Source organism: Bison bison, unplaced genomic scaffold (assembly GCF_000754665.1).
Source record: "Bison bison bison isolate TAMUID 2011002044 unplaced genomic scaffold, Bison_UMD1.0 scf7180017864274, whole genome shotgun sequence".
Classification (NCBI taxonomy): Eukaryota; Metazoa; Chordata; class Mammalia; order Artiodactyla; family Bovidae; genus Bison; species Bison bison.
The window spans coordinates 258605-286079 of record NW_011494846.1 but is presented as its reverse complement, the minus strand read 5'-3'; the positions used below and the strand labels follow the sequence as shown (position 1 = coordinate 286079).

Here is a 27475-nt window from a genome sequence, read left to right as displayed (position 1 = left end):
GGGCGGATCAGAAGAAGGCGCCGAGGGGGTCTTGACCTTGCCGACCTCCCCGCCCGAGCCAATCGGGATCCCGAGGCCGAAGGAGGGTTTCCAGAAAGCACTCCCCCGTCCCACCTGGGATGCTGCGCCCCCGCCTCCCTCGGGGCCTCACGCGCTCATCCTCGCCGGGCAGCCCCACCCCTCCGCGCGTCTCAGCACCAGCCACTGGAGCCTGCCGGGTTTTGCAGCTACCTTCACTCTCGAACTGCAGGGCAGAACGCCAACCTCCCCCGCCCCCCGTTTCCTCCAGCCTCTTGCTGCCTATTGAAAGCGAGATGGGCCACACCGAAGGCCGCTGTGTTGGGAGCCCTCGAGGTGCACGCGCCTCTCTGGGGCCAGAACACGTTACCATTCTCGGGCTGATCCGCCCCCACCAAGCCCTTGACTTTTCTCTGGAGTCGACAACCTGTTACAACGGAATTGATGTTTTCATGTTCAATACAAATTCCCCGACCTGAAGAGGGCCTTACACCCATGTCATTAAAACTTAAAGAGCGAAAAGGAACAGGAAAGGTTGCTTTTATCAATCCTCAGAAACAACAACTTGCAACTTTGGGATCCTAGCTAATTTGGGTGAAGATTCTCCAGCTGAGTTAACACAGTTAATAAGGCTCAGCAAGGCAAATGACATCAACTTGAGATCTCTAAAGAAAAGAACAGTATCTTCAAGAAGGCAAATCCATGGCTCAAGAATTGTAACAGCTACAAGTTTATCCAGACTTTGTTTGATCTACCTGTTTGTTGTTGCTGTTTTTTAAATGACATTATATGGATACCATAATCCTGACTCCAGGTATCATGAATCCTACCTCACCTTTTGCAGAGCTAATGCTAAGAGAAGCCTCACAGCACAGTCACTTTGTGTGTTTATTTTAAAAAGAGCCTTTCGACCCCCAGCGGAGAGATCCTGGTTTAGTAGCTCAGTGAAGGGACCGGGAATCTGAACTTTTAACAAGCTCCCAGGTGATCTTGATACAAAGCCTAAGTGGGCAAATGTTTTTACAGCCAGGTGTGTCTGACTCCAAGCTTGTTTTTCCCTCCATGCCCCATTCCCTGTGAGCCCTTGTCCTCTTTTCTGGCCAGTGAAAACAGTATCAGCTAAATCGTTATCACCACCCATTGTTTCCAAGAACTTCTCCAAAGTGAATTTCATAATACCCTGTGTCTTGCACGCATGCTCAGTCACTTCGGTCGTGTCCGACTCTTGGCGACCCTATGGACTGTAACTCACCAGGCTCCTCTGTCCATGGGATTCTCCCGGCAAGAATACTGGAGTGGGCTGCCATGCCCTCCTCCAAGGGATCTTCCCCAGCCCAGGCAGGAATCGAACCCATGTGCTTCCTGTGGCTCCTGAACTGCAGGTGGGTTCTTTACCACTGGGCCACCAGGGAAGTCCTGCCCTGTTGTCTTACACCACCGCAAAAGACAGGTCACTGGGCAAATTCTCGACACATACAGCTCACCTCATGGGGAATAGGGTCCACCACCCACTGGGGATATTAAATTACTGTGTTATAAATATGCTTCTGATCACACCAGTTCTCCCACTCATTTATACTACTTCTCACATGCAAAGCATTCTGTCCAAGTCAGCATACTCCGAGCCTCATTTGCATTCTGTACTTAGGAGCACCAGGTGTCCAGCTGCCATGGTCTGCTCTAGAAGGAGATCTCAGGGAATCCTTAGTTGGAGTTCTGTTCTCTTTAATTATATCACAACCCAGTCTTCCCTAGTGCCCACTGAGGCTTTCAGGGACCCCTCCCTTCTCACCTGGATTACCAGTCAAGTCAGCTACAGGTAAATCTTAGTTTCTTTTCCTGTCATATTCACATCACGTGGTCCCTGGCTGACTAATAGCCTTATCTTGCTGCTGCTGCTAAGTCACTTCAGTCGTGTCCGACTCTGTGCGACCCATAGACGGCAGCCCAACAGGCCCCGCCATCCCTGGGATTCTCCAGGCAAGAATACTGGAATGGGTTGCCATTTCCTTCTCCAGTGCATGAAAGTGAAAAGTCAAAGTGAAGTTGCTCAGTTGTGTCCAACTCTTAGCGACCTTATGAACTGCAGCCTACCAGGCTCCTCTGTCCATGGGATTTTCCAGGCAAGAGTACTGGAGTGGGGTGCCATTGCCTTCTCCGAGGTGGCCAAAGGCTTTTCAGGTGGCTCAAAGACTGAAGACTGAAAGCGTTAGTTGCTCAGTCATGCCTGACTCTTTGCAACTCCATGGACTGTAGCCTACCAGGCTCCTCTGTCCATGGGATTTTCCAGACAAAGATACTGGAGGGGGTTGCCATTTCCTTCTCCAGGGGATCTTCCCAACCCAAGGATTGAACCCAGGTCTCCTGCACTGCAGGCAGATTCTTTACCAACTGAGCTCCAAGGGAAGCCCTTCCCAGGTGGCGCTAGTGGTAAAAAAAAAAATGCAGGAGACATAAGAGACATGGGTTTTATCCCTGGGTTGGGAAGTCCCCTGGAGGAGAGCATGGCAACTCCCTCCAGTATTCTTGCCTGGAGAATCCCACAGACAGAGGAGCCTGGCAGGCTACGGTCCATGAGGCTGCAAAGAGTCGGACACGACTGACGTGACTAAATATGCACAGATGTGGCCAAGGAGCCATTTGCTCTGCTGGAGGGGTGTATGAAGGAATTTATTGCATTGTGTTATGGGTCAATATTTGTTATTCCCTTTTTCAAATACTAGATCCCTCTCCCAAACTGTGTCACCTCTTTAAGTATCTTCTGAGCAAAAAACACAGCTTTTTAAAAAAATAAATTTTAAAAATTCCAAGCCTTTTCCACCTTACTCTCTGCCCACAGATCAGAATAACAGAGCTGCACAAACTCTGCATGGTCTTATTAAAACAGTGAAGCCCATAGCAATCTTTTATTTGCCCACTGAATATGAAACAGACCCAAGAGCTCAAGTGTCTCTGTCTTAATTGACCAAGTTATCAGTACATTGTAGTAGAGAGAATACTGACATGACCGCCGGCTTGTCTCAGGGTGCTGCCCTGCAGCTGTGGGGGCTCTTTATTCAGGTTTAGCGTGTAGAGGCCTAAGGGGAGCCTCAGAGAGCTATTCCCTTGTTCAGTGGTTCCTTTTCCTAAACAGTCTACCCTGAGTTTGAGCTTCTAACTATGCTGGCCAATAATGGTATCAACTAGCTGCACATGGCTATTTACACTTGAATAAATGGAATGAGATTAATTTTGGTGCCTCGGTTGCACTAGCCACACTTCAAGTGCCCAACAGTCACATGCGCACGGTGGCTACCGTATGAGACGACAGTGGTAGAACACTTTCATCTGTGCTGAAAGTTCCATCAGACCTTACTCTTCTCAGCAGGGGCTTTTCAGATGGCTCAGTGGGTAAAGAATCCGCCTGTGATGCAGAGGAGATGTAGGAAACTCGGGTTCGATACCTGGGTGGGGAAGGTCCCCTGGAGGAGGGCATGGCAACCCACTCGAGTATTCCTGCAGAGAATCCCATGGACAGAGGAGCCTGGTGAGCTACATACAGTCCATGGGGTTGCAAAGAGTTGGACAGGACTGAAGAGACTGAGCACGCACTGCTCTTAGAAGATGTATGAATGTTTGCGTCTCAGGCTGAATTTGGAAGCTGAGGCGCACAGTCATTTATTGTTATAAGAGAAGGTGGGTAGAGAGGGGACTGGGATGGAATACACCTCGGTGCTGGCTGGAAGAAGATGCTGAGTGTGATGTCTGCTGGCACCCCCTTTCCTCTGGCCCCTGGCAGACAGCAGAACAGGTGTGCACACCCATCTGGCACTTTTCTAGATCCTGCTCTGTGCCCTGAATGCCACCTCCATGAAGCCGCCTTCTGACACCCATTACTCTAATATCCCTACAGCTCTTGATGCCAGGACACGTCTTATACAGAGTCTGTGTTTGCCTCATCACATAAGATGAACCTGTGTTTCATTATGATCCTTGTAATTATGGCTCAGCTCTATTGCTGCCTTTGATAATCATCTCCCTGCATTGTCAATGAGAGAAAATGATCATGCTACGGCATTCTTGGAAAAATAGATAGTATTGTGGGATTTTATTTTCTTACCCACTTTTAAGAGGAAGGAGAGAACCGCTGAAGGGAAAGATAGTCCAGAGCATTTCTATCACTTACATCAGGGTATCTCAACACAGAGCCAATGCAGCTTGAGTGAGATGTTCACCCAGATGATCTAAATGGGAAAGAAGAAATGCAGCCTGTCATGCTGTACCCCAGAATCTGCATTTGAACAGGACTGCCAGTGATTTGGGGGCACTTTAATGTTTGAGGAGCAGCAGCCTGGGAAGAGTATTAACTGCCTACCAGTGGAGAACACTCTTTGGTTCTGAAGAGAGCACCAGACAGGACCCTTGACCTTGCAGGGCTTAGAAGAGAAAGAAAAGTGAAAGTGAAGTCGCTCAGTCCTGTCCGACTCTTTGCGATCCCATGGACTGTAGCCCACCAGGCTCCTCTGTCCATGGGATTCTCCAGGGAAGAATACTGGAGTGTGTTGCCATTCCCCTCTCCAGGGATCTTCCTGACACCAGAGATCGAACCTGGATCTCCTGCATTGCAGGCAGATTCTTTACTGTCTGAGCCACCTGGGAAGCCCTAAGAGAAGAGAGGATGCTCTCAAAACACAGGCAGCTGAAAACACCTGTGTAGGCTTGTAATTCAGAGTAGCCATAGAGAAATATGCATTTGCTCTCTGAGTGGGAGGCGTGTGTAAAGGGAGTTCTGCAGTGATGAACGCGGCAGAGATGAACCTGACGGGAGAGAATTTCCCTGGGAAAGCTCATCTGCAGCCGCTGGGGGCAGAGAGGGGTGGGAGAGGTTGTGGCAGTGAGGAGAAAACAAGCTCATAGGCTAGAAGGAGTTCACGGTCAGCATGGGCATGGTCATCAGGCTGGTGGGAGAGTTACACCCAGCAAGGCAGGGCCTGAAGACTGAGCTTTCCAGGAGACGTCACCAGAATGATGATATGATGCAACTGCAGACATTGAAATTCCATGGCATCGCTTGGAACTGAGATTTTGTTCCGCTTTCTGCTTGTCTGTGCTCCATCCTACTTTGAACACTTAACAGCTCTTAGGCTCAAAGGAAGTCAGAATCAAAGTTAAGGGTAGAAATTTGGAAATGCTCATATAGTGCTTTACCTCTTATAAAAAAGAGAATCAAAATAGAAAACAGTAACGTTGATACAAAGCAAAGTGGCAGAATCATTCAGAGATGTACTTAGAAAAATAGTACTACACATATTTGATGTAAGAAAAGATTAAAAATTTTTTTCTTCCTCAATTTTTTTTCTTTGGTTTAAACTCAACCTATTTGTTAAATTTTCTTCCTTTCTTGTTCGTATCTTCCCTATAGTGGGTTGAATGGTGGCTCCCAGAAGATATGTCCATGTCAAGTTCCTGGAACCCGTGAATTGATGTTATTTAGAAAAGAGGTTCTTTGCAGATGTCATTAAGTTAAGGATCTAATGCTAAGGATATCTTTTTGAATTACCTGGGTGAATCCTAAGTCCAATGGCAAGTGTCCTTATAAAAGACACACAGAGGAGAGACAGAACTCTTTTCCCAAACAGCAACAGGACAAATGTCTGTTGTATGCCACTAACTTTCTGACAATTTATTACAGCGGCCCTAGAAATCTAATACACTCCCTAATTGTTCACTCACATGTAAGAAGAACCTCTATTATTTTTCTCACAGAACGGCATCTATTTTTCTAAGTTTGATCTAAATGTGTACTATGTTAAAGCCAGAATTGTAGGCTAATCTACAAAGTACACGTTTAAGAACAGCGTTAGAAATTCCTTCCAAATGGTTCACGAACCCAGAACCACGCGGCACTACTTCCGTGCTTGCGTGTGTGTTGTTTTTGCTCTTGTGTTTTGTTTTCATTTTGGCAGATGCTGGAATGGAAGCATGAAATGGAATGTGTCATTTCAGAGAGGGATACAGCTTCCAGGCTTTCTTATATTTAGCATGAAGCATTTATATTCTGAGCAAGAAGACGTGATCAGAGCTTGCTGTGGGATGCTGTGGAAATTCTTTAGGCAATTCAGTCATGTATCAGCAGAGCTCACATGCAGCTCTTGTGCGCTGGCACAGCTGTATGGATTGTTTATGGCTGGCATCTGTTCTAATAGGCCTTTCTGACTCTTGCAACTCTAGTTATTAAATATTTTGAATGTCATTCCTGCAGATAAAGGTTAGAAACCAGCTGTACAATTGGCAAGCCTTGATTCTCCTCATAGAAAGGCTTTCTACCACATGTTTTCCTTCAAAATGTGTTTTAGAACCCATAACAAAAGTTATTTTGCCCCAAGCTTTTATCTTATTATTTCTTAATCCAACCTGACAGGTTTTTGGTAGAAGAGCCAGGGAGTGGTCATTGGACAGTAGGTTTGAAGAAACAATTTCACAGCTGTTTTTAGAACTAACATTCTTAAAAATATAGTTGAGACATCTGAATGATGTGAGCAGTTTTTTGGTGTGTTTTTTGTTTTAATTTTAGCTAAAAATTTGCTTTTTTCTTCCTCCTAAAACTTTGACTAGAAAGCAATTTTACTTTTAGGGTTGCAATAATTATGCTTACTAAGGGTTTGTTCTGTGCAAATTGTAAAAACACTTGGCAGATAACAATGTGATGGGAAGGGGTGATTGGAAGCAGTTACACAAAACAGGTAGAGAAATAGGTGACTGAGGGGAAACCACCTGAGCAAATTCCTGTAGCTTCTTGATAGCACTGTTGTTCTGGAATGTTTCTTTTCCTGCGTTACTATGAATGGGAAGAGGACTGGAGTGCTCCAGTTCCTTCGCCCAAATAACAGAATCTTCTCCATAACAGGCCGTGCTTTGTGGCCCGTGAATATAATTTTTGTGACTGTGATTAAAGACGGCAGGAAGTTTTCTGCACAGTCTTGTCTGTGTCAAGCATCTTTAAAATCTCTATTGCCAATGGTCAAGGAAGGCTCTTAGTATAAATTTCAAAATCTGGGATCGAATATTCCTGCTTATATCCACGGTAAAAGAGAGGATAGATTTGGTAGAGGTTGTGGGTCATTAAAGATTAGTAAATGAGAGGTCTCTTGTTCCAAACTATTTAGTTTCTTTACATTTCGCCTCAAATGACAAATCCTATTTAAATTGAGGTTTATAGCCTTATACACATATCCTTTGGAGAAGGAAATGGCAACCCACTCCAGTATTCTTGCTTGGAAAATCCCATGGACAGAGGAGCCTGGGAGGCTATAGTCCATGGGGTCGCAAAGAGTCAGACACGACTGAGCAACTTCACTTTCATGTCACACATATCCTTATGATTTCCTTTCTGAACCTGGTGGATCCTGGCAGATTTAGATATTTCTGGATATTTATTTTATAGTAATAAAAGCCCTAGAGAATAAAGACATTATAAATATAACATGGGTGTGTTTATATTTCAATGAAATAAAGTCCAGCAATAAAGAAATGACTGCCTAAATTATAGTAGGTATATAGCACAATGCCACTAAAGTAATGAGTTATATTTAAACAAGTTGACTTGGAAGGATTTCCACGATGCACTGTTAGTAAGAAAATTAACATTCAGAGAACTGACCATAATACTGTCTCATTTTTGTAAAACAGATATTGTACGCGTTAATATTGTTCTCCAAATATTTCTGATCTCCTATCTTCAGGTACGTGGTAGAGCTGCAGTCTGTACGTCTAGATCCCCTGGAGGTGGGTGGAACCAGGTGACCAACTCTGATCTATGTGTGATAAAACTGAAGTTCAAGGTGATGGCTGCTGCTTCCCTTTGGGTTCTGGAGTGAGCCAAACCCACCTGCCGACACACCAGGCTCATGTAGTTCGTGAAATGAACTTGTGTTGGTTTAAGCCACCGGAATCTTGGGGTTGTTTTTTATTTTTACTGAAGATTAATCTAGCCTATCAAGACTAATACATCAATGACAAATGTGTGTGTAGCTGTGTGGGGATGCATTTGTATATTATAGATCACCTTATTTAATCATCACAGCAACTCCATAAGATGGAACTATTATTTCCATTTTATGCTTCAGGAAACAGAAGCACAATACAATTAAGTAAATTCCCCGGGTTACGCAATTAGCATTCTGCCAAGTAGAAATCAGATCCAAAGTATGTTTAATGGCCAAGCGCACCTCTCCTCCTCCAACCATCCCACTGACATGCAGAGAACTGCTAGGCAGTTTTTCTTCAGAGGACCCTCAATACTATTTTAGGACAGAAGCATATGGCATCATGAAATCCAACCAAGAAAGGTTATGAGACTGTGGGCACAGGACACAGAAACCTTGCCTGCCGTGCAGAGCTTAGCTCCTGGTGGTAAAGAGAACAGGGGTAAAAATAGGATGCACAGAATCTTATCTATCATTTCTACTGGCACATTCGTGCCCTTTCAATCTTGAAAACAGACGGCAGCTGATACTCACTGTTATCCTTTTATGGCAGGATGGTATTAACTGTGTAGTGAGCCCCTCTGGGCTGTTTAACAAAAGCTCACGATCAGCTTAATGATAATTGGCCATTAGGACAGAATCACAGTTGTGTTTGTACAGAGCAGATGCAGGAACAAGGTACCAGGATAACATACCACTGGCAAGAAATGCAGGTTGGCCCTTTATCCAAGTGGGAGAGCTTCAGTGATACGTGAAACATCACTGAGTGTGTGGCGGTAGCTGTGAGTAGCCAGTGATGGGGAGCTTGGAAGTGGGTATCACGGGTGTATAACTGTGTGACATGCAAATTACTTCTCCCACAGAAAAGAAGATGGTCTAATTCACTGAGGGAAGCATTACAATACGCACTAAGATTAGTGAAGTGAATGATCAAAGGGATATCTTTGCTTCTAACAAGCCAGCTTGTACTCATCTTCCCAGTGCGCCAGGATCATGTTATCTCAGGAGTTCCAAAACAGTTTTGTTGTTGTTTTTTTTTTTTAGTAGTAGAGAAGCCTGCTGAAGAGGAATTCTATTTATTTCTATACATTTTATATCAATAGAGCTTTTTCTTTTGTGATGCATATTTTATCCATACAAATTATTGTATAATAACAACAGTTTGTTGCCATCTTACATGTAAGAGGGAATTTATTTACAGGAATGGAAGGGGAAATTAAAAAACTAAGAAGAGTCTAAAGAAAGGATCATATTACAGTGTGCTATTGGGAATTACTGGAGGAGGGCTTGGCAACCCATGCCAGCATTCTTGCCTGGAGAATCCCTGCGGACAGAGGAGCCTGGTGGGCTACAGTCCATAGGGTTGCAAAAAGTGGGACATGATTAAGTGACTAAGCTCAGCAGAGCACAGCATTGGGACTTAAGAATAGAATAGATGCACAGTATATATAGATAAAGATATGCTTTAAAACCCATTCACTCAGTGTCACAATGATTATTTTGCCAGGGAAGACAGTCCATTGCAGGCAGGGAGGCAGAGAGGGACATATCACTTGGTGAACTTCCAGTGTGTTTAAGAAACTTTGCTGGGCTTTTTACTGATGGGTATATTAAATGTTTATATATATGCATTTATTTGTAGAAACCCCAGTATTCTTGGCTGGAAAATTCCATGGACAGAGGAACCTGGTGGGCTGTACAGTCCATGGGGTCGCCAAGAGTTCGACACGACTGAGCAACTGAGCACACAAATATATTAAATATTATCTATGAAAATTATAGGTCACATAAATTATATATATGTATTTTTAACTAAAAAGTTAGCATTGAGTCCTGACAATAATTCTAAAAGTTGAAGTGTTCTGACCACCACCTGACAAGAAGGCAGAGAGAGAAAGAAGTGGCCCAAAGCTGTCGGATGTGGACTAGGAAGAGTCCAGACCTGAAATGAAGGCAGATCTCCCCATTCAGAGACCAGTCATGCACCGCGACTTCATGCTACTGTCCAGAAATTTGCACACAGGAGAGAGGCTATATTGAAGGTAAAAATATCTTTCCAAGCCAACCTTGGAAGAAATTCCTGGAGGACTGCTTAAAGGATGAAGGGCAAACCTGTAACATTTACTAGGATCTACCGATTTACAAAGGAAGTAAATCTATCTTTCCATTTTATGGATTAAAAAAGAATTGCTGAAATGAACATTCTTTCAATATGTAAGTAATTTATTTTTAAGACCATGTAAAAATCATGCCTTTTTTTTCCCCTTGAAACTCCACAGGTGAAAAAAACAGAATTAAACATACCTTGACAAAAATGATCAGTGTTAAGCAAGCATGTGAGTTATGATCAAAAAAATCAAGGAGATATTCAGAATCTATGAATATTAAGTCAGTATATTTTTATATTTTACTAAACCTAATGAATAGAAATTATTTTAAATGAATTTTGCAAAAATTTTAAGTACATGAATTCCTTTTTTTCCCCACTCCCTTTCTCTTCCTTTTCCAAAATTGACAATATGTCAAGGGAGCCCTGGAGCTCTCAAGTTAGTTTTCCCTGATTTCAAGAAAACAATGACAGGGACTTTTCTGGAGGTTCGGTGGCTAAGTCTCTGCGCTCCCCATGCAGGGAGGCCTGGGTTCAATTCCTGGTCAGGGAACTGGATCCCACCTGCCACAGCTAAGAGTTCACATGCTGCGTGCTGTGTCCAGTCGCTCAGTCGTGTCTGACTCTGCGACCCCATGGACAGTAGCCCACCAGGCTCTCTGTCCATTGGAGTTCTCCAGGCAAGAATACTGGAGTGGGTTGCCATGCCCTTCTCCAGGGGATCTTCCCGCCCCAGGGATGGAACCCATGTCTCCTGTCTGCATCTCTTGCATTGGCAGGTGGACTCTTTACCGCTGGAGTTCGCATGCCACAACTAGAAGAGTAAGGATCCCCCATGCTGCAACTATGACCCGGTACAGCCAAATCAATAAATACTTTTTAAAAAGAAAAATGGGCTTCCCTCATAGCTCAGTTGGTAAAGAATCCGCCTATATTGCAGGAGACCCTGGTTTGATTCCTGGGTCAGAAAGATCCCTTGGAAAAGGGATAGGCTACCCACTCCAGTATTCTTGGGCTTCCCTTGTGGCTCAAGCTGGTAAAGAATCTGCCCACAATACGGGAGACCTGAGTTTGATCCCTGGGTTGGGAAGATCCCCTGGAGAAGGGATAGGCTACCCACTCCAGTATTATGGCCTAGAGAATTCCATGGACTACACAGTGCAGCCAAATAAATAAATATTTTTCAAAAAGAAGAAGACAAGAAAATAACCATGTCTTCTCATACTTGTCCACCCTACCCCCCCAAATCTGTCAATTCCTTAAAGGCAAAGAAGCCTTCTGCTCTTCTAAATCCTAACCTCAACTTTACCTTAAAAATAAACACTCTTGCTTTGCTTGCGAGAGAATGGTAGAGACATTGCTCTATAGCCTGCTTGATGTTCTACAATTCTCAGAAAAGCTCAAAGGTATCTAATGCATATGAATTGCAAACTTCAATCATACCGCTTTCCTGCTAATATATTCCTGAGCTCATCATACAGAGCACACTAGCGTATTTGTATATTAGCATCTGATAATTTTGTTTTAAATGGTGCATATTAAGTCAACCTGTGTTCTTCAGAACATTTTGCATACAGTTTGGGAACTATTACCCATCATTCATTTAGAGTGAACGCCCAAGGCAAGCATTGGCAACCCTAAGGTTAGTTTCAGTCTTTTTTTAGCTTAGTTTTTGACAGCTGCATGTGATGAACCAATACCCAACATAGCTTCAGTCTTAGGGATCCTTTCCATCAGAGATAGGCTTTGTGATTTGTCTCACTGTGTTTTTAAGAATGAACATGAAATACACAAGGCTTACAGGAAATACTTTCTGCTTTAATTTTCCCTCAAGTTTTGATAATAAGGAGACATACAGATATTTCCACAAGTAATATTGGAATCAAAAGAGAGCTGAGCTTTTTTTCCTACAAATAAATATTGGCAACTAACAAGGAAAGTTAATAGAAATGTATAGAATGCTTTGTAGTGAATGGGGGTTCTGCTAAGCCAAGACAGAAACTGGATCGCTAACTAAAGCTGTGAGCATTTTTCCTTGACCTGAGACACTGTGTTGGTTTGCTAAAGATGAGCAATGTGCTGCTGTGTCCACCAAAATGACCTTAGCTCAAAATTGTATCAAAGAGGAGAGAGATCGGTAACCCAGGAAGGAGTGGGTCCATTATCCACAAATGTATAGTTTTGGACGTTAGTTAAATACAAGCGTAAATTTGATAATGTGAAGAGACAGCCCAGATTGCTGACATCACTAACTGTTGGAGCAAAGAAGGAATGAGTCAATAAAATCTTCATCTCAAACCAAGATTCATGCTACTCTCCACATTAATCACCTGTCAGGGTCACCTGGGAAAGACTCTGATGCTGGGAAAGGTTGAAGGCAAGAGAAGGGGATGACAGAGGATGAGATGGTTGGATGGCATCACTGACTCAATGGATGTGAGTCTGAGCAAGCTCCAAGAGATGATGAAGAACAGGGAAGCCTGGTGTGCTGCAGTCCGTGGGGTCGCAAGGGGTTGGACTCAACTGAGCAACTGAACAAGTGTCCCCTGGACCACTTCTTCCGTGATGGTAGTTTTATAAATTAGAGAAATTATGCACAGACATTTTGATTTATATATGGCTCAGGCATGACATGAAGGATTAGAAAACAAACATTTCAGACCAAAGTCTGAGAGAAGACCAGAAACAAGAGCGCACTTCCCGAAAGTGAGGACTTCCTATTTAATGGATTTCACTAGACTGCCAAATTTTTCTTGACAGACGGAATCTGAATCAAGAAAAGGAAGAGATTGTCCTTTTATGGCAGAAATCGTATTTCAGAACATTACAGATAATCCTTGAGAAAGACCTGATGATGTTTATCTGAGCTATTGTAAGCTGTAGTGCTGGGGAAGGGGTATGAATCATTGGGGTGTACAGTCATATTCTGAAATTCAATAGCCTGAACTCAAACCATTCTTGTTGTCAACTCATGCAAACTGCAGCTCCTTCCCAGGTCCCCTGTTCCTCCCAGTGACCCGAACTGGAATCCTCTGTGTGATCTATGATCTTCATATTCCACATAGAGTGACCAAGGCTTACATTTTTGTCGTAATTCTCTCATCTATGATAAAAAAAAAAATCCCCAAAGTTGGGAGTAGAATGAAATGTACCCCACCACATTCTTCAGCAAATGAATTAAAGAGACTTCTTTTATTAATTAATTTTCATAATTAAGAACCCATCAAAATAATTTATTAAGCATGCAGCTTAGATAGTATATTAAAAAGTAGAGACATCACTTTGCTGACAAACGTCTGTATCGTCAAAGCTATGTTTTTCCAGTAGTTATGTATGGATGTGAGAGTTGGGCCATAAAGAAAGCTGAAGGCTGAAGAATTGATGCATTTGAACTGTGATGCTGGAGAAGACTCTTGAGAGTCCCTTAGACTGTAAGGAGATCAAACCAGCCAATCCTAAAGGAAATCAACCCTGAATATTCATTGGAAGGACTGATGTTGAAGCTCCAATACTTTGGCCACCTGATGCAAGGAGCTGACTCATTGGAAAACACCCTGATGTTGGGAAAGACTGAGGGCAGGAAAGGGGGGTGGACAGAGGATGAGATGGTTAGATAGCATCACCAACTCAATGGATATGAGTCTGAGCAAACTCTGGGACATAGTTTGGACTCTGGGAAGGCTGGTGTGCTGCAGTCTGTGGGGTCACAAAGAGTCGGACGTGACTTAGTGACTGAATAACAGCATTCAGCACACATCTATATATATCACAGTATGACTTTCATGAAATCTTCTACCAATGAACAACTTCTCTGGACACAGCCTTTCCCCAGATTCTTCCCTAAATCTGCCCTAGGAATCAGTTCTTCCAAAAAGCCAACTGAGTTAACTTGGGTTGCAAAGATGAAAACTTTCAGAGTGGTTTGTCCTCCAAGAGATCAATACATTCTTTGGTGGATAAAACGAAAGGATTGGACTAGTAGATGATTGCTAAGGTCATTCCAAAAATGTGGTTCTTGTACTCTGCTACTGCTACTGCTAAGTCACTTCAGTCGTGTCCGACTCTGTGTGACCCCATAGACGGCAGCCCACCAGGCTCTGCCATCCCTGGGATTCTCCAGGCAAGAACACTGGAGTGGGTTGCCATTAAATTGCAACAACCAGAAGAGTGTCTTGAGGAGGAAAGAAACATAAAGAACCAATTGTGTTCTTGATATAGAAGTAAGAGCTTTCAGTGAACATTTAAGCTTTCTAAGGTATAAAATCTCAGCTGACAGCAAAGACAGGTCTGATCTGGAGGCACATCTTCTGTCGCCTTGTGTATCTCCTGCCACTTCGTGGTCAGCTACTCCAGGGCACTCACAGCTCCCCCAGTTCCGTGCTGTCTCCTCCTGCTCCTGGACCTTGCCCTCCTCCTCCCAGGAGCCTCTTTCTCATTCTCCACATCACAGCATTCACAGTGCTCAGCACTCGGCCAGACAGAACTACCTGCTCATCACTCAGTGCTTCCTCGGAAGCTACTGCTGATTGAATTCTCACTGTAACATCCAATAAATGTAAGTTCTTACTTGTGATGTAGTTCAAAGGTACAGAAAAAGATAATGGATACTATACTGTCCAAGTGTGCATCATTCAGGTTTTAAAATGTTGACACTCTATCCCAGGTGTCTTAGTGCTTTAAAAAGAATATAAAGGGATAAAAATTAGAGATATTGCAAAGACCATCAATCTTCCTCCCCACTCCATTTTTCCAGAGGCAACTACTATCCTGAAATTGATGTTTGTGTATCCTATCTATTTTTTATATTTTCACCATACATTTGCAAGTATTTTGCAATACTGATTTATGGGTTTCCAGGGTACATAAGGGGTTATCTCATTTTAAGAATCATTTTGTAATATTCTGTATTTAACTCAACATTATGTTTTAGGATTGTTGCATGTGGATTCATGTACATCTACTCCATTCATATTTCCTGCTGGTATTCCAATGTTAAGATTATAGTTTATGAATCACTCATGAAAGATTATTTAGCTAGTATCTAAACTTTTGGCAATTACAAACAATTGTTTGAATTACAAACAATTCTCCAGTGGGCATCCTGATAAAGTTCTCTTTTGTGCTCTTGTGCAAGTTTCTCTAGGAAATATAACTACAATTGGAATACCTGTGTCATAGGATATGCACATCCTTAGCTCAACTAGATATTAACAGGTAACTCTCAAGATGATTGTAACAATTACCATCTCACCAACAGTATATGAGAGCTTCCATTTCCACATCATTGTCACTTGGTATTACCAATCTTTTGTTTTTCAGTATGCTGGTTGTGATTTAATCACTATATCCTGACTACCTGCTATGTATTCAGATTTCTTCTTCTGCAAATTGCTTGCTCATATTTTTGTCCATTTTGATCAGTTGTTTATGTTTTTTTTCTGTTTTTTGAGTTTTAAAGAAATTCTTTCCTATGATGAGGTTGTACAACTGTAACCTGTGTTCTCTTTAAAATTCATTTTATTTGGGCTTTCTACTTGTCTTTGTACTTCTTGGTCTCTGATTGATAGATTTTTCTTTATTCTTCTCCCTTTCTTTGGTTTGGAAGTTGTATGCTTTATTTCTATTTTCTTTATAGCAACCATTAAATATTTAATATATTCTGGTTTTACCTATCAGGCCAATATATCTATCAGGTTGATATATCCAGATGGCTCAGCAGGTAAAGAATCTGCCTGCAATGCAGGAGACACAGGAGATGCGAGTGCCATCCCTAGAAGATATCCTGGTGTCGGAAGTGGCAACCCACTCCAATATTCTTGCCTGGGAAATCCCCTGGACAGAGGAGCCTGGCGGGCTCCAGTCCAAAAAGAATAGGACACAACTTAGCAACTAAATAACAGCAACAAACTGAAAAAATATCCAAAGGCTTGACTCTGATCACCCCTCTCCATCTTCCCTGTTATTAAAGCCTTGCTTTTACCTTGTTTATAATCCCCCTTATTTAAAACACATTCAGACATTCCAGCATTTTTGTTTTTGTTTCACTTTTACAAACATACTTGTCAACTTCACATCTGCTTCTTGAATTTCATTCTTTCTATCTTGGTTCAATTTCTTTCCTTCTGAATAATATGTGATTAGTTCATTTAGTAAAGGTCTGTGAATAGTACACTCAGGGTCTGTCTGAAAACATCTTTAGTTCAACATCAATCTTGTATAATTGAATTATAATTATCCAAGAAATGCATGTAAATAGCTTACATTTTTAATGGTGCTAAATGCAGTCATCTCATTTCCCTGGAAATAACCATTTTCAACTTTTGAAAGTGAAAGTCGCTTAGTCATGTCCAACTCTTTGCAACCCCATGGACTGTAGCCTGCCAGGCTCCCCTGTCCATGGGATTCTCCAGGCCAGAATACTGGAGTGGGTAGCCGTTCCCTTCTCCAGGGGATCTTCCCAACCCCGGGAGCAAACCCTGGTCTCCCACATCACTGGTGGATTCTTTACCATCTGAACCACTAGGGAAATTTTGGGGGAGAATTATCCCTTATGGTATTTACCTCCATGTTTTTAAATAGTGTGCTTATAATACTCTCTTAATTCACTATAATATTTTTTATTAATGACCTACTATGGCAGACATCAATTAAATACTAATGGTTTATCTCAAAGATACAAAACCAGGGTTCTAAGAGTGAGAAAAGGGAGGAGTAAGGCAAAGAAGGATGGGAAGTGGTGTTAAATAATGCATTACCGCACTGGCTACTGCTTCCCAATAAGCCAAAGATAGTGCAGGTGGATCCCAGGTGAGTATGGAGAAATGGGGCTTTGGAACACTTCTTTGGGAAGAAGATGCCTGGTTCCCTCCTCTCCCAATTCCCATCTCTCAACTTTGCATGAATTTTCTCATCTGTAAAATCAGGGCTAGTAATAGTACCTACCACAGAGAGTCATTATGAACCTTGGATGAATTAAAAGATAGATAGAAAGATGGAAGTCGCTCAGTTGTGTCCAACTCTTTGCGACCCCATGGAATAGTCCATGGAATTCTCCAGGCCGGAATACTGGAGTGGGTATCCGTTCCCTTCTTCAGGGGAATCTTCCCAACCCAGGGATTGAACCCAGGTCTCCCACATTGCAGGCAGATTCTTTACCAGCTGAGTAACCAGGGAAGAGAAGCAATATGAAGTGAGCCTGGTATACAGTAAGGACTTAATAACAATTAGGTATTATTGCTATTTTCCATGTCTCTTAATATCATACTTTTCTTATTCCTCTGGGCTTCCTTCTGAGTGATTTCTTCAGATCCTTCAGTTTTTTAATTCTTTCTCTGGCTGTGTCCACTCTGCTGTTTAATCCAAACACTCAGGGCTTTCTGTCAGTGACTATATTGATCATTCACTTCTAGATGTTTTGTTTCCTTTTCTAGTCTGTCTTCTGTTTGCTTGTTTTTCATAGGGGTCTCTTCTTCCATGAGGGCTTCTATTATTTTATTTTCTTATTGTAAGCATCTATATGCAGAGTACATAATGAGAAACGCTGGGCTGGAAGAAACACAAGCTGGAATCAAGATTGCTGGGAGAAATATCAATAACCTCAGATATGCAGATGACACTACCCTTATGGCAGAAAGTGAAGAGGAACTAAAAAGCCTCTTGATGAAAGTGAAAGTGGAGAGTGAAAAAGTTGGCTTAAAGCTCAACATTCAGAAAACGAAGATCATGGCATCCAGTCCCATTACTTCATGGGAAATAGATGGGGAAACAGTGGAAACAGTGTCAGACTTTACTTTTCTGGGCTGCAGATGGTGACTGCAGCCATGAAATTAAAAGATGCTTACTCCTTGGAAGGAAAGTTATGACCAACCTAGATAGCATATTCAAAAGCAGAGACATTACTTTGCCAACAAAGGTCCATCTAGTCAAGGCTATGGTTTTTCCTGTGGTCATGTATGGATGTGAGAGTTGGACTGTGAAGAAGGCTGAGCACTGAAGAATTGATGCTTTTGAACTGTGGTGTTGGAGAAGACTCTTGAGAGTCCCTTGGACTGCAAGGAGATCCAACCAGTCCATTCTGAAGGAGATCAGCCCTGGGATTTCTTTGGAAGGAATGATGCTAAAGCTGAAACTCCAACACTTTGGCCACCTCATGAGAAGAGTTGACTCATTGGAAAAGACTCTGATGCTGGGAGGCATTGGGGGCAAGAGGAGAAGGGGACGACAGAGGATGAGGTGGCTGGATGGCATCACTGACTCCGATGGACGTGAGTCTGAGTGAACTGTGGGAGTTGGTGATGGACAGGGAGGCCTGGCGTGCTGCGATTCATGGGGTCGCAAAGAGTCGGACACGACTGAGTGACTGATCTGATCTGATATTTTATAATAACCTTTAGATTTTTCTCTTATTTCTAGCTCTGCCTTTGCTGCATCTGCTGGTTTTCCTTACTGTGGTCTCTTTCTTCATGTGATTTGGAACTTGTCATTGTGAATTTATGCTCAACAGAATGGGTTTTCATTCCCTACAGAGTGGTTTTTCATTTGCTTCTATCAGTATCTCAGTGATTCCAACAGTCCAGGGAAAAAATGTTACATTCACTTTTGGTGCTGGGTTTCCTGAACCCTATCAGCAGGATATATTTGAATCCCACATAAAGAGTGGCACAGGCTTGCCACCTGAATTTCTCCCAGGGTCCTTCCTCTCTCTACTCACATCCTAAGGATGTAATTTTCTCACTACCTCCCTACCCTTATAGGCAGAGTTTCCTTGTCTTTGTTTCCCTATTTCCCAGTTTAAGTGAGGCCAGACCCTTCACTTCCCTTCCCTTCAGCAGAGGCTTCCCTTCAGCAGAGTCTTAGCTCATTGCTTCAAGCAAAGCAAGGACACTTCTCATGTCCCTGAATTGGGCATTGAGACTCCAATCCTCAGCATCTAGGGTGTACATCCAGGTCAGGCATCCCAGAGGAACATCAGTGCGGCCAACTGTGCTGCTACAAGTTCCAGTTAACTCTACATCTTTTCTCCCTCACTGGTCAATAAGCATCTCTCCGGCAAGGACCCCAGTTTATCTCCCAATCCCTTTGCTCTGCTCTGCTCTCTCAGCTTCTAGTATAGTTCTGGCACCTGGTAAACAGGAGCTCAGTAAATATGGGATGGGTAAATGAGTGAATGAATGGCTATAATTTAGGTCAGTTTAACAGCTACATAAACATTTCCCACAACTTGTCTCTTGAAGCACAAGGTAGACCATTTCCAACACACAGATAAGAGACGTATCTGAGAATTCGGAGGACTGGAGACACTTGGAAACGTATGTGGCACTTCCTTGTCCTGATGGGATCTTCAACTAGCTGTCTTCCTCACTGTTTGAAACATTACTGAAATTAAATAACTGAAACTGTATTAAAACCCAAGAATAGCACTCAGGCACTAGATATATCTTCTGGCTACCTAGTTACATAGTGCACTGAAATGAGGCAAAAAGCTTTTTGGCAGTTTAATTAACATCTTTCCAGATCTTCAGTTTCTTTAAAATACCAGGATGCTTCATTTTTGAGCTGCTTACAGTGCAAGAGGAAGACACTCTGATTAGTATTTCCCTATCTATCATTGAGAGGTTGAGGCAGGGAATTGGAACAGGGAGAAAGAGGGAAGAAAAGCCTTGTCCTTTTTTAACCCAGAACATGTCTTTTTCTTGAATTTACATTTTGAATATGGTAAATAAAAATGCATGTGTTGTCAGCTAATTTTGGATGGCAAAAAATAGCAAAGGTAATTAGGGTAAAAAGACCTTTAATGATAGCAACACACACACACACACACACAGGAACATATGTGTGTTCCTGTTTCTTTCATGAAAAAGACCATGCATTCTGCTGTGAAATTTGCAAGGTTTATCACGTTAGTGTCAATACTTGATGTTTTTATTATCTGAGATCTTGAGAGCTTTTAATGAAGTGTGTGTAGAAAATATTGTTCTAGTGATTCCCTTCCCTTGGCTCCAATATGATAGTTTAATCTAATTAAACTAAGTTCATTTCCTTCTCAGGCTCACCCTAGAGTGCTGGCCACTTTTGATAATATGCCTTGTCATCCAAGTCTCAGATTATTCCTCTGAGGCCAGCCAGCTCCATATGGCAACAAAATGCTGATGAAGTAGTTTGAATTCTGTAGTTATAGTTGTTTTTTTGTTTAGGTTTTTTAGAAGAAGAAAAAGATGTACAAACAGGGCTGTGTCAGAGAATAAACCAAAGAGCCAAACAGAATATTCGTAATGAGATCAGAAGATTACTTTTCTCGATTGTTGGCCTCTTCAGAAAGTATTCTGTTGGGCAAGTATTTTTGTCATAATGGAAAGAGCTGTTGTGTTACTGGGCGCTGACTTACTGGTCAGCTCTGTAAGTGGACAATTTTCCCGTGTGGGGCAGGCGTGTGAAGACAAATGCTATTGTCTTGCAAACCATGGCCATCCTTAGAGCGTGCAGGGTCCTTGTCTTAGAAACTATTGGAGTCACTCCAAATCAGCATGTCAGCACTGGTTTCATCTGATTCACAAAAGAAATAGCTGGCCAGGGAGAGTGATCTGCTAGATAGGCCACCCTTCTAGAACAAGGGACAAGCCACAGGGCCCACCACCCACCCATGAATGGGAGTTTTGAGCTCCTTGGGACATCTGGTCAACCTCACATGCCAGGCATATGGTGGGATGGAGTTTGAGGATTGGAAAATATACCAAAAAGGAAAAACAGGTGTCTAGGGCCACATGGATTCTAGCCTAGGTCCAGGGCTCCCCACTCAGATAGCTGCTACCCCTCCAGTCCCAGTTACCTAATGAGGTCTTAGAAAACATCAATAAAAATGCTTCAAGGAGGGGTCACGGGTAGGGGACTGAGGGGATTCTCCTAGGATGGAGGACGCAAGTCAAGAACCAGGAATTTCATCACTATAAAAAGCCCACACTCCTAATATTCCATCTAGCTGTTCTCGCAGACACTGGCATGACTGGCAGCTCAGAGGCCATCTCCCAGCTGAGACTTTCCTGCCCAGGTAGAGAGTGATTCATTCTTCCCTCTGTGTTCCCACAGCATCTTCTTCATGCCTCAGCTATCAGTTGGCTCTGTGATATGTGGTTCTCTCTCCCTCTCCCCTTGTAGGCTTGGAGACTCTGTGGAGAATAATTACATATTGTGTTTCTTTATGTCTACAGGGCCTGGACACCTGGATGAGCAGGGATGTTTGGAAAATGAAGGAATGACCTGCCAGTCACCTCAGGTAGCGTGTATTCCATGTGCTGATTGCGAATTATGTATAGACACAAAACTATGGCAGGCATTGTGATGCTATGTTAAATATTCATACTAAGCAATTAAAAACAGGAGTTTCCTTTTTAGTCTTTACTGCAGCAGCAGGTTGAGCCACAAGCACGTTGTTCTAGGGTCTCAATATTCCTTAGTGGGCTGTGGGGAAGTTCAAACATGTATATGGGAGCTTTCCATACTAGTCACACTGATGGCGTCTTGAATTTGAACCCTGCTTTCACATCCGTTATCTCTGTGATCCTCACAAAACCCTGTGAGATGGGTAGGCTTTTATTTCACAGGAAAAGAAAGCAAGACAGACGGATTAACTGATGCATCTCTGGTCCCCAAAATTTCCGACATGACTGTCTTGACCACCTTAGATCTTTTTCCCCACTATGCATTTGCTGTCCTGATGCTGGCCAAATCATTTAACCTCTCATTAATCTTTTTAGACTTCCTGTCTAAAAAGAGGGAAAATGTACTCTGTATAGTGGGGAGGTAAGATCGAGGAATTAAAGGGAGGCTTAAATACTTTGTAGATATTATTTTGTATCTTAGTGGTGGTGGTGGTGGTTTAGTGCTAAGTTGTGTCCGACTCTTTGCAACCCAGTGGGCTGTAGCCCGCCAGGCTCCTCTGTCCATGGGGTTTTCCAGGCAAGAATACTAGAGTGAGGTGCCATGTCCTTTCAAAGGGATCTCCCCACCCCAGTGATTGAGCCATGTCTCCTGCTTCGCAGATGGATTCTTTCTGAGTCACCAGGGAAGCCTATCTTGGTGGTAGCTTTCTACAACTGTTTCATGGACATGAGATCCCAGGTGCCACAACTAAGATCTGCTGCTGCTAAGTCGCTTCCGTCGTGTCCGACTCTATGTGACCCCATCGACGGCAGCCCACCGTCCCTGGGATTCTCCAGGCAAGAACACTGGAGTGGGTTGCCATCTCCTTCTCCAATGCATGAAAGTGAAAAGTGAAAGTGAAGTCGCTCAGTCATGTCTGACTCTTAGTGACCCCATGGACTGCATCCTACCAGGCTCCTCCGCCTATGGGATTTTCTAGGCAAGAGTACTGGAGTGGGGTGCCATTGCCTTCTCTGACCTGGTGCAGACAAATAAATAAATATTAAAAAAAGAAAAAGAAAAAGACTAGACTTGGAGATATGCCCTGTTATCATATAGGTTTGCACTTTCCCATGGTCATAGGCTAAGTGACGCTTTGCACCCTGGGCCACCAAAGGGCCTCAGCAGGAGAAAGAGTGGCTGACCCGATCCAGCACAATTGCTGAAAACACCCAGGACATTCAAGCTCACGTTCTGGGGATGGGTGTTGCCCCTTTCGTGTGACTGCAACACTATGACAATTTGCAGCAATCTTCAGGACTCTAGCGTTCTGTTCTCCAGCGACAGCGCCGTGAGCCCTCTGCTCGCATTCCATCTCTAGCCAGTCTCCACCCATTAAGTCGATTTTTACTTTTAAAGCACGCTGTCCCTGCTGCTCCGTTCCCGCTTCGGCCACTGTCATCGCCCGCGTGGAGCTTGTCTGTGCTTCTCCCACCCCTTCTCCCTGCACACTGCTGCCAAATGAGCCTTATTTGTGCAAGGACTATTTTTATCCCATCCTTCTCCTGCTCTAAAATCTCCCTTGGCTTACCCAATCAAGTCCAAACCCTGCCTTCTGGAACTAGAAGCTGTCTTAATCTGCTGTGAGTTCATCTATGTAGCCCAGATCTCATTATTTCCAAACAGAAACATTTGTCCTCATCACTTTGCTTTTGCTCACACTTCACCTTAGCCTAAAATGTCCTCTCCCCTGTTTTTTTTTCCTCTGTCTAAACATTACCAATCTTTTCAAGATGAGCTCTGATTCCTTGACTTTCCATAAAGCCCATCATTCACATTCTGGTCCGCAATGCTCTTCTCTTATCTATATCATACGTGGATATAACACACTTTGAAGTTGAATCAAACACTGTTGTGAATCATTCTCCGTTTGTTTCACTTTACTTCCCTGGTGGCTCAGACGTTAAGGAGTCTGCCTGTAATGCGGGAGACCTCAGTTCAATCCCTGGGTTGGGAAGATCCTCTGGAGAAGGAAATGGCAATCCACTCTAGTATTCTTGCCTGGAAAATCCAATGGATGGAGGAGCCTGGTGGGCTACAGTCCATGGGGTTTCATTTGATAATTTGCTCTTCTTAAAAGGGCCTTTCTCATTTCTTATTTCCCTATAGAATAAAATCCAAATCTTTAGGAGTCTGGATCCTTCTTAACCCAGTTACAGCAGATCACTGACTGTGATCCAATATTCCAAACCACATTCCCTTAAAAATCATATATACAGATCAATTTTTTTTTCTGAATGTGAAAACAGTACATTCTTATTATAGAAAATATGTAAAGGATGTGTATGTGCCTGCTAAGCTACTTCAGTCGTGTCCAACTCTTTGCAACTCTGGACTATAGCCCACCAGGCTCCTCTGTCCATGGGATTCTCCAGGCAAGAATACTGGAGTAGGTTGCTGTGCCATCTGCCAGGGGACCTTTCCAACCCAGGGACCGAACCTGCATCTCCTGCAGCTCCTGGCTTGCAGGCAGATTCTTTACTGCTGAACCACTGGGGAAGCCCTTGTAAAGAATAGTCTTAAATAAAGAAGTAGGAAAAATCAACCCCTCCAAACTAGCCCCATTTAGCACTCCCTCTGAAAGATATAGTCCTGCTAGGTCCTCTCAAATGAGCGTGACTCAAGAACTGTCCAAATAACACCTCACCTGTGAAGCTCTCCTTAAGTCTTATCCTCACAGGCAAGACTAATCCTGCTTCCCCACCTCGATCTTCCATGGGTTTCTAACATACTGGCATCATGTTGTTCAACTCAAAGTGACTTGGCAGTTACTTGAACCCCATCTTTGGCGACCAGATGTGAAGAACAGACTCACTGGAAAAGATCCTGATTCTGGGGAAGACTGAGGGCAGGAGGAGAAGAGGACGACAGAGGATGAGATGGTTGGATGGCATCACCAACTCAATGGACATGAGTTTGAGTAAACTCCAGGAGATAGTGAAGGACAGGGCAGCCTGGTGTGCTGCATTCCATGGGGTCGCAAAGAGTCAGACATGACTGAGTGACTGAACGATGACAAAATTGTTTGCATCCCTGGAGTCCACTTTCCTGCATCTATTGGTCTCTTTTATCTTCCCAAATCTCAGTAAGCCTCTTTTCCTGATGGTCTTTGGAAAGAGATTAAATGTTGCTTATTAACTTTCAATATGATCACTACTTTTGATTTTGTCATTCTCATAGACACTAACCAGGTTATACCCTTTGTTTATAGAATATTAACTAAAATTAGTTTCTAAATATGCTTGCATATCTCTATGGAGGTGAATAGCATATTGAAAGATACTTTTTTGGAACACTGGGAGGACAGATCAGAAGTGAGCAATGACATGTTTCTAAGGTTAGATCTATGAACTTACATTCAATCCTGACATGGCATGGTCCTAACATTTGCCCTCCTCTCTCCATTACCACTATCCATACCCTTTGGCCATTTCAATCCAACCTAGATCAAATTTTTAGGTATTAAATTATCTCATATCCCCAGGCTCTTTCAGTATCCGAAATGCCTGTCCATTTACCTAAAGGGCCAAAACTCTTGATGATATGGCTCCAAACTGTTTATGTTTTTAATCTAAAATTTAGACATATTTCCATAGAAACTCTAGGTTCTACTTAACACTAGTCTCTTTTATGGGCTTCCCTGGTAGCTCAGAGGGTAAAGAATCTGCCTGAAATGTAAGAGACCAGTTCACCCCATGCACTTTCAAGGCTGTGGTTTTACTTTTGTAACTTCCTCTGCCTGGGATGTACCCACTGTCCCCTTCTTCTCCATGTATCCAAACTTTTCAAAACATCAAGACCCCATTGACATACCATCGCCTCCTTGAGTTAGGATAACTATACACAAATGTTTCCCTTATTTAGCACTTCCTTCATCCTGCCTTGTGTTAGTTAGCTGGTGACATATTTGTCTCCCCTATTTGTTCATGATCTTTTTCAGAGCAGAAACCAGGCTTTCTTTCTCTCTGCTCAGTGCCTAAGATGGTTCCTTGCTGTGAGCACTAAATAAATTTGTATTTATTTGAAACCTCAAACTTGAAATATTGTTGAGGAAAAAACCCAACGGACTGGAGATTCGGGGGCATGAATTTTGTTCTTAGCTTCAGTAGTAACTGTCTTCTGATTGTGGGATCTTGGGACACCTTTTTTCTCAGCTGTAAAATCAAGAAATTGGTCCTCATGTTTCCCCAGTGGCTCATCGGGTAAGAAATCCACCTGCAATGCAGGAGACGTGGGAGACAGTGGGTTCAATTCCTGGGTCGAGAAGATCCCCTGGAGGAGGAAATGGCAAGCCACTCGGTATTCTCACCTGTGAAATCCCATCGACAGAGGAGCCTGGTGGGCTATTGTCCATGGGGTCACAAAGAGTTGGACACAACTGAGTGAGCACGTGCACACACACACACACACATCTTTAGGGGTCCTAACTTTAGTGATCAAAGAAGAAATTTGAAACTCCTCATTTACACTGAATTTAAGATCTTCACTTACACTGTTCCTGGGAATATACCCTTAATTTGCTGCAGAGAGGAAGGAAGAACGTCTTTTGAGAGTCATGAGTTGAGCCACTGGACAGATGAGAAAATAAAGGCTCTAACGGGTAAAATCTGGAGTTTGGGCCCAAACTGGTTGATTTCAATTCTACTGTTTTTTATGCAGGTAAACTCTCCCTTGAGACCAAACCTAAAAAAGGAACCTAGATAAATTAATATTTGAAATGAATAAATAACTGACAGGCCATAGAAAAGTCATCATTCATGCCTCAGAGGAAAGAACTAAAAATAGATTTAAGCAGTGGTTGGAAAAAGTTGTGTTGGGGAATGAAATCTAATCATTCCAGGAAGAAGAATACAAGGTGTGTGGTTTGCAAAAGCAGCGACATATAGCAAGAAGAGGCCAGATTACTGAGGGGAAGATGCACAAGGAAAAGGCTTAAGAATAAGGATGCTGGGGAAAACCTAGACACACAATATATAGAATAGATAACCAACAAAGACCTACTATATAGCACGGGGAACCATACTCAATATTTTGCAATAGCCTACGAGAGAAAAGAATCTGAAAACAGTAGATACATGTGTATGTATAACGGAATCACTTCTGTATACTCGAACACAACGTTGTAAATCAACTATATTTTAATTAAAAAAAAAAAAAGAAAAAATAAGAATAGGGATGTTTGGACATGCCACTTAGATGAAATACGCCTTTTCAGTCACCTCAATTTCAAGTCAATATGCTATCATTTAATCTCATTTCAAAGACAATCAAGGAAAGAGGCTTACTGACATCTGGAAAGAGAGAGGAGGGGCCAATTAGACGTAGGAACATGAACGCCAAGGATGCCAACAATTTGATGGGGGTCAAATAACTGCCAGATTGTTCTGACCTGGACAGGGCCCTGGGAGTAAAACACACAGAACTAAAAAATATGTAGATAAACATATGTCAAGACAAGTTGAGGTCCATGATAGAGCTACCTGCTAACCGTCCATTTACATGTGGTTTACAAATAGCTGTGAAAAGAAGAGAAGCGAAAAGCAAAGGAGAAAAGGAAAGATATAAGCATCTGAATGCAGAGTTCCAAAGAATAGCAAGAAGAGATAAGAAAGCCTTCTTCAGCGATCAATGCAAAGAAATAGAGGAAAACAACAGAATGGGAAAGACTAGAGATCTCTTCAAGAAAATCAGAGATACCAAAGGAACATTTCATGCAAAGATGGGCTCGATAAAGGACAGAAATGGTATGGACCTAACAGAAGCAGAAGATATTAAGAAGAGGTGGCAAGAATACACAGAAGAACTGTACAAAAAAGGATCTTCACGACCCAGATAATCATGATGGTGTGATCACTCACCTAGAAACAGACATCCTGGAATGTGAAGTCAAGTGGGCCTTGGGAAGCATCACTCTGAACAAAGCTAGTGGAGGTGATGGAATTCCAGTTGAGCTATTCCAAATCCTGAAAGA

General features: G+C 42.8%; 1 protein-coding gene across 2 annotated transcripts in view; it reads right to left on the bottom strand.

The window, feature by feature from the left end:
• The window catches only part of PHACTR1 (phosphatase and actin regulator 1), a 298473-nt gene that overhangs the window by 245295 nt on the left and 25703 nt on the right, over positions 1–27475 (bottom strand). The gene's annotated exons all lie outside the window — the stretch shown is intronic.